The sequence below is a fragment of the Zalophus californianus genome, chromosome 13 (assembly GCF_009762305.2).
Source record: "Zalophus californianus isolate mZalCal1 chromosome 13, mZalCal1.pri.v2, whole genome shotgun sequence".
In the NCBI taxonomy this organism is placed as follows: domain Eukaryota; kingdom Metazoa; phylum Chordata; class Mammalia; order Carnivora; family Otariidae; genus Zalophus; species Zalophus californianus.
In genome coordinates this window covers 6,537,231-6,547,275 of record NC_045607.1, presented here as the reverse complement: position 1 = coordinate 6,547,275, position 10,045 = coordinate 6,537,231, and the positions used below count along the sequence as shown (strand labels likewise).

At 56.0% G+C, this 10,045-nt stretch overlaps 1 long non-coding RNA gene across 1 annotated transcript; it reads right to left on the bottom strand.

Moving 5' to 3' along the window:
• Positions 1-467: 467 nt before the first annotated feature.
• LOC113935058 lies at positions 468-4,447 on the bottom strand. Its single transcript, XR_003523882.1, has 4 exons — positions 4,349-4,447; positions 1,819-2,032; positions 1,272-1,398; positions 468-801 (listed from the first exon to the last, which is right to left on the bottom strand). It is a non-coding gene; the product is annotated as an uncharacterized LOC113935058 (long non-coding RNA).
• Positions 4,448-10,045: the final 5,598 nt, after the last annotated feature.

The window sequence follows — 10,045 nt, the reverse complement described above, 5'->3', positions numbered from 1 at the left end:
GAAAAGAAGAATAAAGGCACACATATCTAATATTAAGAATGAAAGGAAGGTAAGAACAACAAGTACAGTTGAAGTTTTAAGACTCACAAGAGAATACCATGAGCGATTTTATATTACTATATATGAAAATATATGAAATAGAGAATTTCTAGGAAAATATAGGTGATCAAAGTTTACTCAGAAAAACTAAATAAATCAACGGCCATGAAAGAAAATAAATCCTTGTTTTAAAAAGCACCCCTCGCCACCTCTCAACCTCCCCCCAAGCCCCCTGTGCAGTGTGAGCCGTTCCTCACAGGCAAAGGCAATAGGGCAGGAATAGCTAGAGATCTAGAAGAATTTGACTCCCGTGTCCCAGTCCTCACTGAGGTCTGCTCCACTCTTGCCCTTGTCGCCGTTTGGTTTCTCATGCGAGCTCATAGTTCTCCTTTTTTCCTAAGCAAATTCAGTGGGGTTTCTGTCATTTATGTAACGCAAATGGAGGTGCCCCATGTCGCGATATATTTCAAGAAATAGAAGCCTCAGGAAATCCCGCAGGAGTGGCACCATGTCTCACCCAGTCCCAGTACTCACCTGTACATATGTGCTCGTCCAAATTCCACATCCGGGGCCACTGTGAAAAACAAACTTCCCTTCTATCTCCTTCTCAAGTGCCTCAAGAGGGCCCCTTACTACCAGTCGGTCCTTTCTTGGCACCACATCATTCCAGTCCTGGAGTGGGGGCTTCTGCTCCTGTCCACTGGTCTGCACTGGGATGGCCAAGAGAATCGCAGACCACCCGACATCCAGTCCCCTAGTTCCCTGGGGGGCACGCGAATGAGAAATTTCAATTTGCCGATGGCTCAGCTCCTGCCTGACACACAGCAGGCTCTTGCTCGCTATATGGTGCATCTCCTTCATCCCCCACCCCAGCCCGATGTCAACACAGAACTTGGCCAAGCGGCGCTTCTTCCAGGGGCAAATGTCCTCTAGTAGAAGGCAGAGAAGAGAAGGACCCCTAAAGCACTGGACAGGAGACTCCAGGGGATTACTGAATTTGGAGTTGAAAGGGACCTCAAGGGCTCACTCTTCATATGAGAAAGGAGAAGGGGCGCCTGGGTAGCTTAGTCGGTTGAGCATCCGACCCTGAGGTCATGATCTCAGGGACTTGGGATCTAGCCCCACATTGGGCTCTGCGCTGGGCATGGAGCCTGGTTGGGATTCTCTCTCTCTCCATCTCCCTCTGCCCCTCCCCCCCCCAAAAAATGAGAAAGGAGAATGGTAAGACTTACATGGTGGGAATGGTAACCAGGCTACTGCTGACCTAGAACCTTTCTTCTGGAAGAGTCTGGCATGCGTGATCTGTCTCCGTAAGCTCCCAGCATGGAAGGAAGTAGTAGGGCAGAGAATGGACAAGACCTGAGGGCCCATTCAGAGTGCTTAGAATTGATGTACCCAGCAGACAGTCTCCCCAGCTGCTCTGTGCACACAGCCAGAGAAGAACCCGAGCTTCTAATGCCCTCGGGTCATATATTTCAAGTGCAGTGACAGCAGGGGTTAAGTCACATCAGTAAACCAGTAGCCAGTTGCATGTGTGCAGTAAATACATTTTCAGTCAATGATAACTATTTAATTGGGGCTTAATTAATTAATGTTCACAGAGCATTGGAGATGCTTGGGTGAACAGGCCCGCTGAAAGGGACAAGTGCTATTATTCTGTTAGCAGTGGTATTTTAAGACATTTGTATTCATAGGTGTGATAAATCCAAGAAGATTAAATTCGCTCAAAGTGTACATGAAAATTAGTGCCCTGGTGTGACCCCGCCTCTCTCCACACACCTTCTTTCCTCCTTCCTCCTTCCAGAAAAATCACGGGTCTCGTAGAACCACTCTGGTGTGAATAAGGTGCTCGGAGACTCTTTTTGACTCTTCCGGCTGAGACGTGAAACTTGCACTTGGGAGCTCCATGAGGGCCGGCATGGGTCTCCCTTACTCCTGGCCGCACCCTGGTCCCTGCACGGGGCTGCCTGCCCCAACCAGGAGCCTAATAAATCTTGGTAAAGTGAACGTGGGCAGGATGTTAGACTCACTTAATCAGAACGTTAGGTTCCCGGTCACTCACTGTTGTTAGCATCACAGACTGTTGCCCTCCCCCCTTCTGGACCCAAGGACCTAGAGAGGTGAGCAGCACCCACATTTTTCAGGTGTGAAAGTGAGGAGTTGTGTGTGGCTGCAGGGGCTTCTGCCAAGCACCTCTAGATTGCTGGAGGGGAGGGAGCGGGGTGAGTAAATGGAGGGAGAAAGGATGCGGGAAGATTCTTCTCTCCCTGTTTTCAAGGGACTCCTAACTAGCAGGGACACCAATGGAAGCCCTCACTCCCAAGGGCTCCAGAACCCCTCCATTCCTCTGCCCTGCCCCCACTATACCCTCCATAGGGCCAGGGAGGGCAAATCAGCTCTGGGACTTGGGAAGACCCAGGAGAAAGGCTGTGACCTTGGCTCACTCAGGCTGCATTCTTCCCCTCCCCTACACGCTTCCTCCTCCCTCCCCTGGAGAATTCCAGCTGGAAATCTTGGCCAGAGTCAAGGGAGTTCTCGCTTGGGACTCTGGAGGAGAGCCTGGTCCCTTTTATTTCATTGTTCTACCCAGTTCCACGTTCCATTTCCTCGCGAATGCTCCATGGAACTCACAGGGTCAGGGTCATAGCTTCCCTGGGGAGGGGCGCATAGCCCAAGATGATGCTTCAGTGGGTGGGCAGGCCTGGGTCCTCTTTGCGCCACAGTTTCCCTGTCTGGAAGATGAGCTTTGGATTAGAAGAGCTCCAAGACCCCTTCCAGCTCCCATAGGCTAAGATTTCCTCTTCCTTATGGACTCCACTCCTTAGCAAGAGGGCCTTGGGCAAGTCTCCAAAGCAGAGCCCCTCCGGGCTCATCTATAAAATGGGTACAGTGCCAGAGGCAGCCTGACAGCTAGACTGGCATTTTTCACCCCTTGCTGCTGGTTTCTTGGGTCCACCAGTGGAAGTGGCTCAGGGCACTTAGCTAAAACTGAGGTCAGACCTTGGTGTCTGGCAAGGCTGGCCTCGGGTTCCAGCTTCACCCATGACGGAGTACTGACAAGCAGCTAAGATCTCTGACCTTCAGCCTCCTCATCTTTAAGAACTAACAACAGATACTCACTTCCTAGGATTGCTGGGAGACCGTACCTGCCCCCTCATGGCAGGTGCTAAGTGATCACTCAGTGCCAACTGTCACTTTGTGGTTGGCCGAGAGCTGGGGGCCGGCGGGGGTGGGTGGGTGTCAAGGCCACCACACTGGCCTGGAGCAAGATGCCAGCTCAGAAGCAGAGCCAGCACCCCTGTGGATCGCAAACCAGTTCCCGAGGCCCCAGAAGTGACACCAAGGCAGCAGTGAGCTCTGGATGTTCTCGACCCCCCTCTCTCTTCCCCATTTGCCCTTGGATCATTTTCTGAGACGCCCCGGACCCCATGGGCTCAAAGCTTCTTCGAGGGCATGATTAATCTCTGGAGGGGACCTCCCTCCCTCCCTTCCCCTGGTCTGTCCCTACTGGGCTCACAGAAGCCAGGTCCTACCTGCTGCTGTGATAATTCAGAGAAAAGCTGTCCCAGCCAGGTGGAGGGTGGTGCCCTCCAGGGTTACAGCACCCCACCCCCGCCCCAGCCAAGGAATCAGGCTTCCCCAGGCCCAATTAAAGGAGAACTTGACCTTGGTGGATCGAAGTGTGGGCGTGCCTTAGGGAAGACAGGCTTGGGATCTTTAGATGTGTTCACACCTGGAGTGCCAGGATCCACCCAGCAGCCCCACCCTAAACATCCTGCCTTCTGAGCCCTTTGCTTAGGCTTCTTCTGTTGAGATTCTTGCCACGCAGGATCCTGGCCCTGATTATTTGTGGCCTTCCTTTTAGCCCTAATAGTAATAAAATATTTCGCTGAGCAAGTGCCACTGTGCAGCGTGCCAAGAGCTGCTGAGGCTGTCTCTTTAAATCCGCCAGCCAAGCCCCGTGAGTGGCCCTTGCTGTTATTCCATCCCTGCTTGACGGCTGGGCAAACTGAGGTTCAGAGAGTCATTTGCTCAAGGACACACACAGCCAGGATATGGACGAGCAGAATTTAAACTCAAATCTACCAGACTACACGGTTCAGCTCTTAACCTCCTCCCTGGGCGGTCTCCACTCTGCCTGCCGGGGTCTGAGCTCCCTGAGGGCAGGGGCCGCTTCCGGTTCAGCCCGGGCTTCCTCCAGGCCCCGTGCAAGGCCCAGCCTGAATACGGTGTCTACTGACAGAACCAGGTCAATGCGAGAGAGACAGAGACATCCGAGACAGAAGGAGAGAGGGAGAGAAAAACTCACAGGGTAGATGGGTGTCCGTCAGAAGCCCTTCAACTCCCAGCCCCAACCAGACAGCGGAGACCGCAGGTGCTGGCGAGTTTTGACATCACACCCCACCCCCGGTGCCGGGCAAGACCCAAGGGTGTAAACTACAATGCAGAAGCCGTAATAGGGAGCCGCAGATGGTCTGGGAGCAGGGGAATGACGCAATGCAGGGGCGGGGGGCGGAGGGACACTGTTTACACCACGTAATGCTGGAGGCAACAGCCCAGTCCTTCGAGAGAGCTGAACAGAAGCGGCGAGGCACGAGGGAAGGCGGGGACAGATGCCAGTGGCAGCCCGCCTTCCCAGTCAGAGCGAATGCGACCTATCTGGCCAGCCCTGACGGCAGGATCTGGTGCCAGCCATACACCGGGCCTTGGTGGGGAGAGGGGGACAGTCAGAGGGGAGGCCCGGACACTAAGATTTGGGGAAACGGGGCCCTTTCACCAGAAGGGGAGCTGCGAAAGCGAGGCGAGGACCCAAAGAGCACAGGCTGGGGCGCGAGGATCAGAGCTGCTCAGTGGTGTGACTCACGGGCTGGGGCGCAGGGACTGGGGTGCAGGGGCTGGGGTGTACCGGCTGGAGCACGCAGGCTGGGGCGCAGGGACTGGGGTGCAGGGGCTGGGGTGTACGGGCTGGAGCACGCAGGCTGGGGCGCAGGGGCTGGGGCGCAGGGGCTGGGGTGTACGGGCTGGAGCACGCAGGCTGGGGCGCGGGCACTGAGGCGCACGGGCTGGGGCGCGCGGATCAGGGGCACCCCTCGGCCAGGCTGCCCCGCGGCGGACGGCGGCAGGAGGCTCCCCTCCGAGGGGCCGCGTGTGCTGCCGGCGTGTAACCTGATATTTTTCTGCCTGGCCCCCAGAGGAATTTTTCCATTACCCAGGCAGCGCCGAGCGCCGCCGCCCTTTCTCTCCCCCGGCCCGGCTCGCCAGCCGCCCCGCGCCGCGCTCCCCGCTCCCCGCGCCGCGCTCCCCGCCCCGCAGCCCCTCCGGGCCGCGGGCGCCGCGGCACTTTGTGCAAATGTAACCTTTCCGCAGGCCCCGCCTCCGCCAGGAAGCCGCGCGCGCCGTTGCCAGGAACGCGGGGCGGCGCGCTCGGAGCTGGAAGGCGGCCCGTTAATCAGCGGCGAGCTGACAGAAAATCAGACAGCTCGGGCGGCCGGGCCGGGCCGGCCTCGGCCCCTCTCCCTCCCGCCGCCTCTGCGCCCGCTCGCTGCGCGCTCGCTCTTTGTCTCCCCCCCCTCCCGCCCCCGGCTCGCCCGCGCGTCCCTCCGCGGGCCGGAGCCTCTCCATCACGCCCCCTTCTCTTCTCCGGTTCTCGCATCTTCTCGCCTTTTACCTCTCCTCCCGGGCCTGTGCGCCCCGCGCTCTCCCCCTCCCGCCAGATCGCCTCAGACTCGCTTCCTTTCCTTCCGGAGAGCAGAAGGTACAAGAAAAGAGGTCCATTCACACCAGTCCTCGCCAGTCTGTCGTGTGTGAGCCCCAGGGTGCCTCTTGGTACTGTCTTCCCCACCGGCTCCCTGGGATCTCAGGGACCTCCCCTCCCACAAGACAGAGAGATCCTAAGCTGAGCTTTATGGGTGACCTGGGGATCGAGGGGTCCAAGAAATCCCTCAAATGACACGTTCCACTTTGGGTGCATTGCTGGGGGAGGGACCCAGAAGTTTCAGTTTTTCAAAGAAGTCGGGGATTCAGAAAGATTAAAAATCACGACCCGAGAGATGCTTCCCACGCATCTTATTGATCTATTAAACAAATATTTGTTGAGACCTACTATGTGCCAAGTGCACGCTAAGTCCTAGAGATGCAGCCAGCCATGAACTCGAAGATGATCCTCACGTTGGACAAACTATAAATAAATGTCATTACAGGCACTTTGGGGCCAGGAAGGAGCTGGGGAGAGCTGCAGCAGGAAGGACAGGTGAGCCCAATCTGGGCTGGGACAAGCGTATCTCTGAGGACTTCACAGGTACCCCGGCACCTACTAAGTCTGCACCTGGGCCTCCCCACTCCCAGCACATGCCACAACAGCAAGGCCCTTCCCCATTCTGTTCCCGCAACCGCAATAAACAGTGCTCAAGGCATACCTGGGGGAGAGGGGTGCTCCCTGACTCTGGCCTACCCTGTGCTCTCTCCAGGGCAGTGGTGCTCCGTGACTGACCCGACCCGAGGTTCACTGTGTTATTGTAAACATGTGTTTGTGTCTGTGTTTGGTTTGTAGTAAGAACATTGGTTAGCACTTCCCGAGCGATTGCTGGGCGGTGGGCCCCGTGCTTGAGCATTTTACACGCATTATCTTTCATGATTTCTTTGCCCCTGCAACAGGTGTGTTTTGAGCCCCTTCTCTTGCCAGGCACCCTGCCAGATGCTGGGGATAGACCCCCAGGAAGCACTGTTGCCCTCGTGGAGCTCAGTCTGCAGAAGAAAAGAGACAACAGACAGACAAATGAATTAATGAATGTCATAGCTCGTGACAAGGTCTGGGGATGAAATAAGCAAGGCAATGAATGAGAGAGACAGCAACCAATGGGCAGGGCGGGAAGTGGGGTGCTAGCTCCTTTGGGTGGGGGTAGTCAGGGAGGGCATCTCTGAGGAGAGGGCATTCAAGCTGAGAAGTAAAGGGTCAGAGAAGGAGCCTGTCCCCTGAAAAGCCAGAGAGGAACTGCCCAGACAGAGGAACAGTCCATGAAAAAGTTCTGCCATTCTCACAACTACTGTGTGCCCATTTTACAGACTAGGAAACTGAGGCTTAGAAAGGTAAAATTCCTTCTTGCTTGGGGTCACCTCACTAGGACTGGGCGGAGCAGGCCTTAGAACCCAGGCCTTTCCCCACATGCACTTTCCTCTGTCCCCTCCTGCCCATCCCCCCCCCCCCGCCCCCGCTCCGGAAATGCTGTATCTGGACCAGGTCTGAGTTAATCCTACCCTGTGCTCTCTTCCAAGCAGGGTGACCTTGGGTGATTCACCCACCCTCTCTGAGCCCCAGTTTCCCCCTCTGTGTAAGGAGGATTATAAAAGCATGCCTCATACGAGGTTGCAGTCCAGTGAGGTCAAGGACATACATTGTTTAGCAGAGGGCTCCAAACCCAGAAAGCGCTCAATTTGATCTTAGCTGTCGCCGGATTAAATGAAGTGTTGCTAGAGAAGCGGTTTTTATGACTTGGCAAAAATTAGACTGGATTTGTTCATTGCTGCAGGGCATACACAGGAATGGCAGTGAGGGGTTGCCTCAGTCTTCTGCTAAAGGGTCTGTGGCAACACTGGCCGATGCCCCCATCCTGGCTCGCCTTCCCCAGCACCTGGTATCTGTCTGTCTGTCAGCACGCAGCCGTGGGGGTGGGGGGTGCTGTCTGCAAGTTTACCCTTGGAGAGGTGGCAAGGAGATCCTACTCACAGAGCACCTGCCCCCCACAGAACTTCCTCAGCCCCCACTGTGCTCCTGGGCTGGGGCGCAGGGGCTGGGGTGCAGGACGGATGAGGGGCAAAGGCTGCCCAAGGATGGGGAGCCAAATGCTGAGCTTGGGAAAAAGGGGAAAGCCAAGGTCAGTGGTTGGTTTCCAGTGTGGGCCTGGAGGCAGGCCGACCTCAGGTCTCTTGGCTGTAGAACGGGAATGATAGTAGCACCTTGTAAAGGCCTTGGGCAGTTCCTGGCCCCAGCCAGAGGGCTCAGCTCTGTTGGCTTTTCTAACCTGGGAGGTTGAAAAAATAGGATGGAGGAGGCACCACTGAGCAGAACTTTGTAGAACAAAGATTGGAGGGCTCCAGCAAAGGGAGTGGTAGGGGAGGGGGCATCTGGGAAATGGCAAATAGGCAGGTGGGAGCTGACAAGGGGGAGAGGGTGGCCAGGATCAGAGCAGTCTCCGGCTCACACAGGGCAGGCCAGCCGGACCACTGGTTGGCGTTCCCACACACGGCATCGGTGAGGATGCTTCCGGCTGCAAGTAGCCGGCATCCTGACTCAGGTTGGCATGAGCAGTAAGGACACCAGGACAAAACATAACGGGCAGCCCAGGGTCTGGGGGTGCTGTCCCTTTTGCAGCAAAAGCTTAATCCTCAGGGAAGAGTGGAGGCCACCTGCTCGGGTCCAACAAGAGGGAGACAGGGCACCCCACAGCCATTGGTGCAAAGTCCCTCCCTTCTGAATGCGCTAGCCCAGATCTCAGGAGATGCTGGGCACTGGTCGGCTTAGAACAGAACTCCTGAACCAAGGTTCTGGTGAGGAGTTGGCTTGCAGAAAACAAGGCCCACCCTTGAGCTGCGGTAGCTCCAAAAGAGTACTGTCACATACTAGGGAGGTTGGGGTGGATTTGGGGGGGTGGGCGGGACCCTAATCTCTCTCTCTCTACCAGACTCAGAGCATGAGGGGCTGGGTCCACCTCACCTGAATGTCCATGGCATCCAGCACAGGGCTGGGCATGGAGTGGGAGCTCCAAGAGGGCTTGTTAAATAAATGGTGAGTGGTGCCCCGTTTCTGTATGCTCCGAGAGAATCACGAGACAGCAACCATCAGTTAAATAAACAAACCTTCAGTGGAGGGTTTCTCAGGAGAATCTCAGGACCCTCTACATTGGAATCCCTAGGGGATGGGGGAGGGCTGAATATTCTTCCCTAAAGACATCCAGATCGAAATGGCTGGAACCTGTGAATGTTCCCTTACAAGGCAAAAGGGACATGGAAGATGTGATTAAATTAAGGATCTCTCGATGGGAAGATTATCCTGGCTTGTCTGGACGGGCCCTGAATGTAATCACGGTGTCCTTATGAGAGGAAGCAGAGGGAGATTTGCACAGAAGAGGAGAAGGGGAGGTGAGGACAGGCAGAGGCTAGAGTTATGTGGCCACAAGCCAAGGAATGCCAGCAGCCACCAGAAGCTGGAAGTGACAAGGAAGAGATTCTCCCCTAGAGCCTCCAGGAGGACCCAGCCCTGCCAACACCTTGATTTTCACCCTGTGAGACTCAGCCTGGGCTGTGGCCTTTGGAACTGTGGGAGAATACATCTCTGTTGTTCTAAGCCACCCAGCTTCTGGCCATTTGTTACAGTAGCCCTGGGACACGGAGACAGGGTGGTAATTAAAATGCAGATGACGGGGTCCCATCCACAAACTGTCCAGACAAAACGCACTGGATGCAGCGCCAGAGACTCTGCGTTTTAAGCAAGCTCTTTCCAACCCCACCCCTCCCCTGCCCCACAGGATGGCTGCACAGTGAAGCGTGAGAAGCTTCTGCATTAGAACAGAAAGGGGATCCAGGCTTAAGCTACACCGGAGAACACTGGTGAGAATTAACTTCGGCTCACCGCAGCCTCTTTGGGCCCATGAGGACCCAGTCCCGGGCAGCTCACCAGTTCTCTGTCCAGCCTGCCCCGGACTGTAGCTTCCCCAGGCTGTGAGCCCCCCAAGGCAGGCCCGGGCCTATCCTGACCACCAGGTGTCCCCACCTGGTCATTTACTCCTGGCACACACTAAGGGCTCAGTAAACACTTGAATGAGCCAACAATGTCACTGAACTTCTGTACCCTCAGAGCTTCTGGCACTGGGGCAGGGGCAGGGCTGTCCAGTCCCTTCTCCCTGTCACCTCCTGCAGAGGCAGGCCAGCCATGCAGGAATGCAGGCAGAGCCCCTGCACACCCTCCGTGCTGCTGCCTCGGCATCACCTTGGGTGGCCTGCCAGCAGGTGA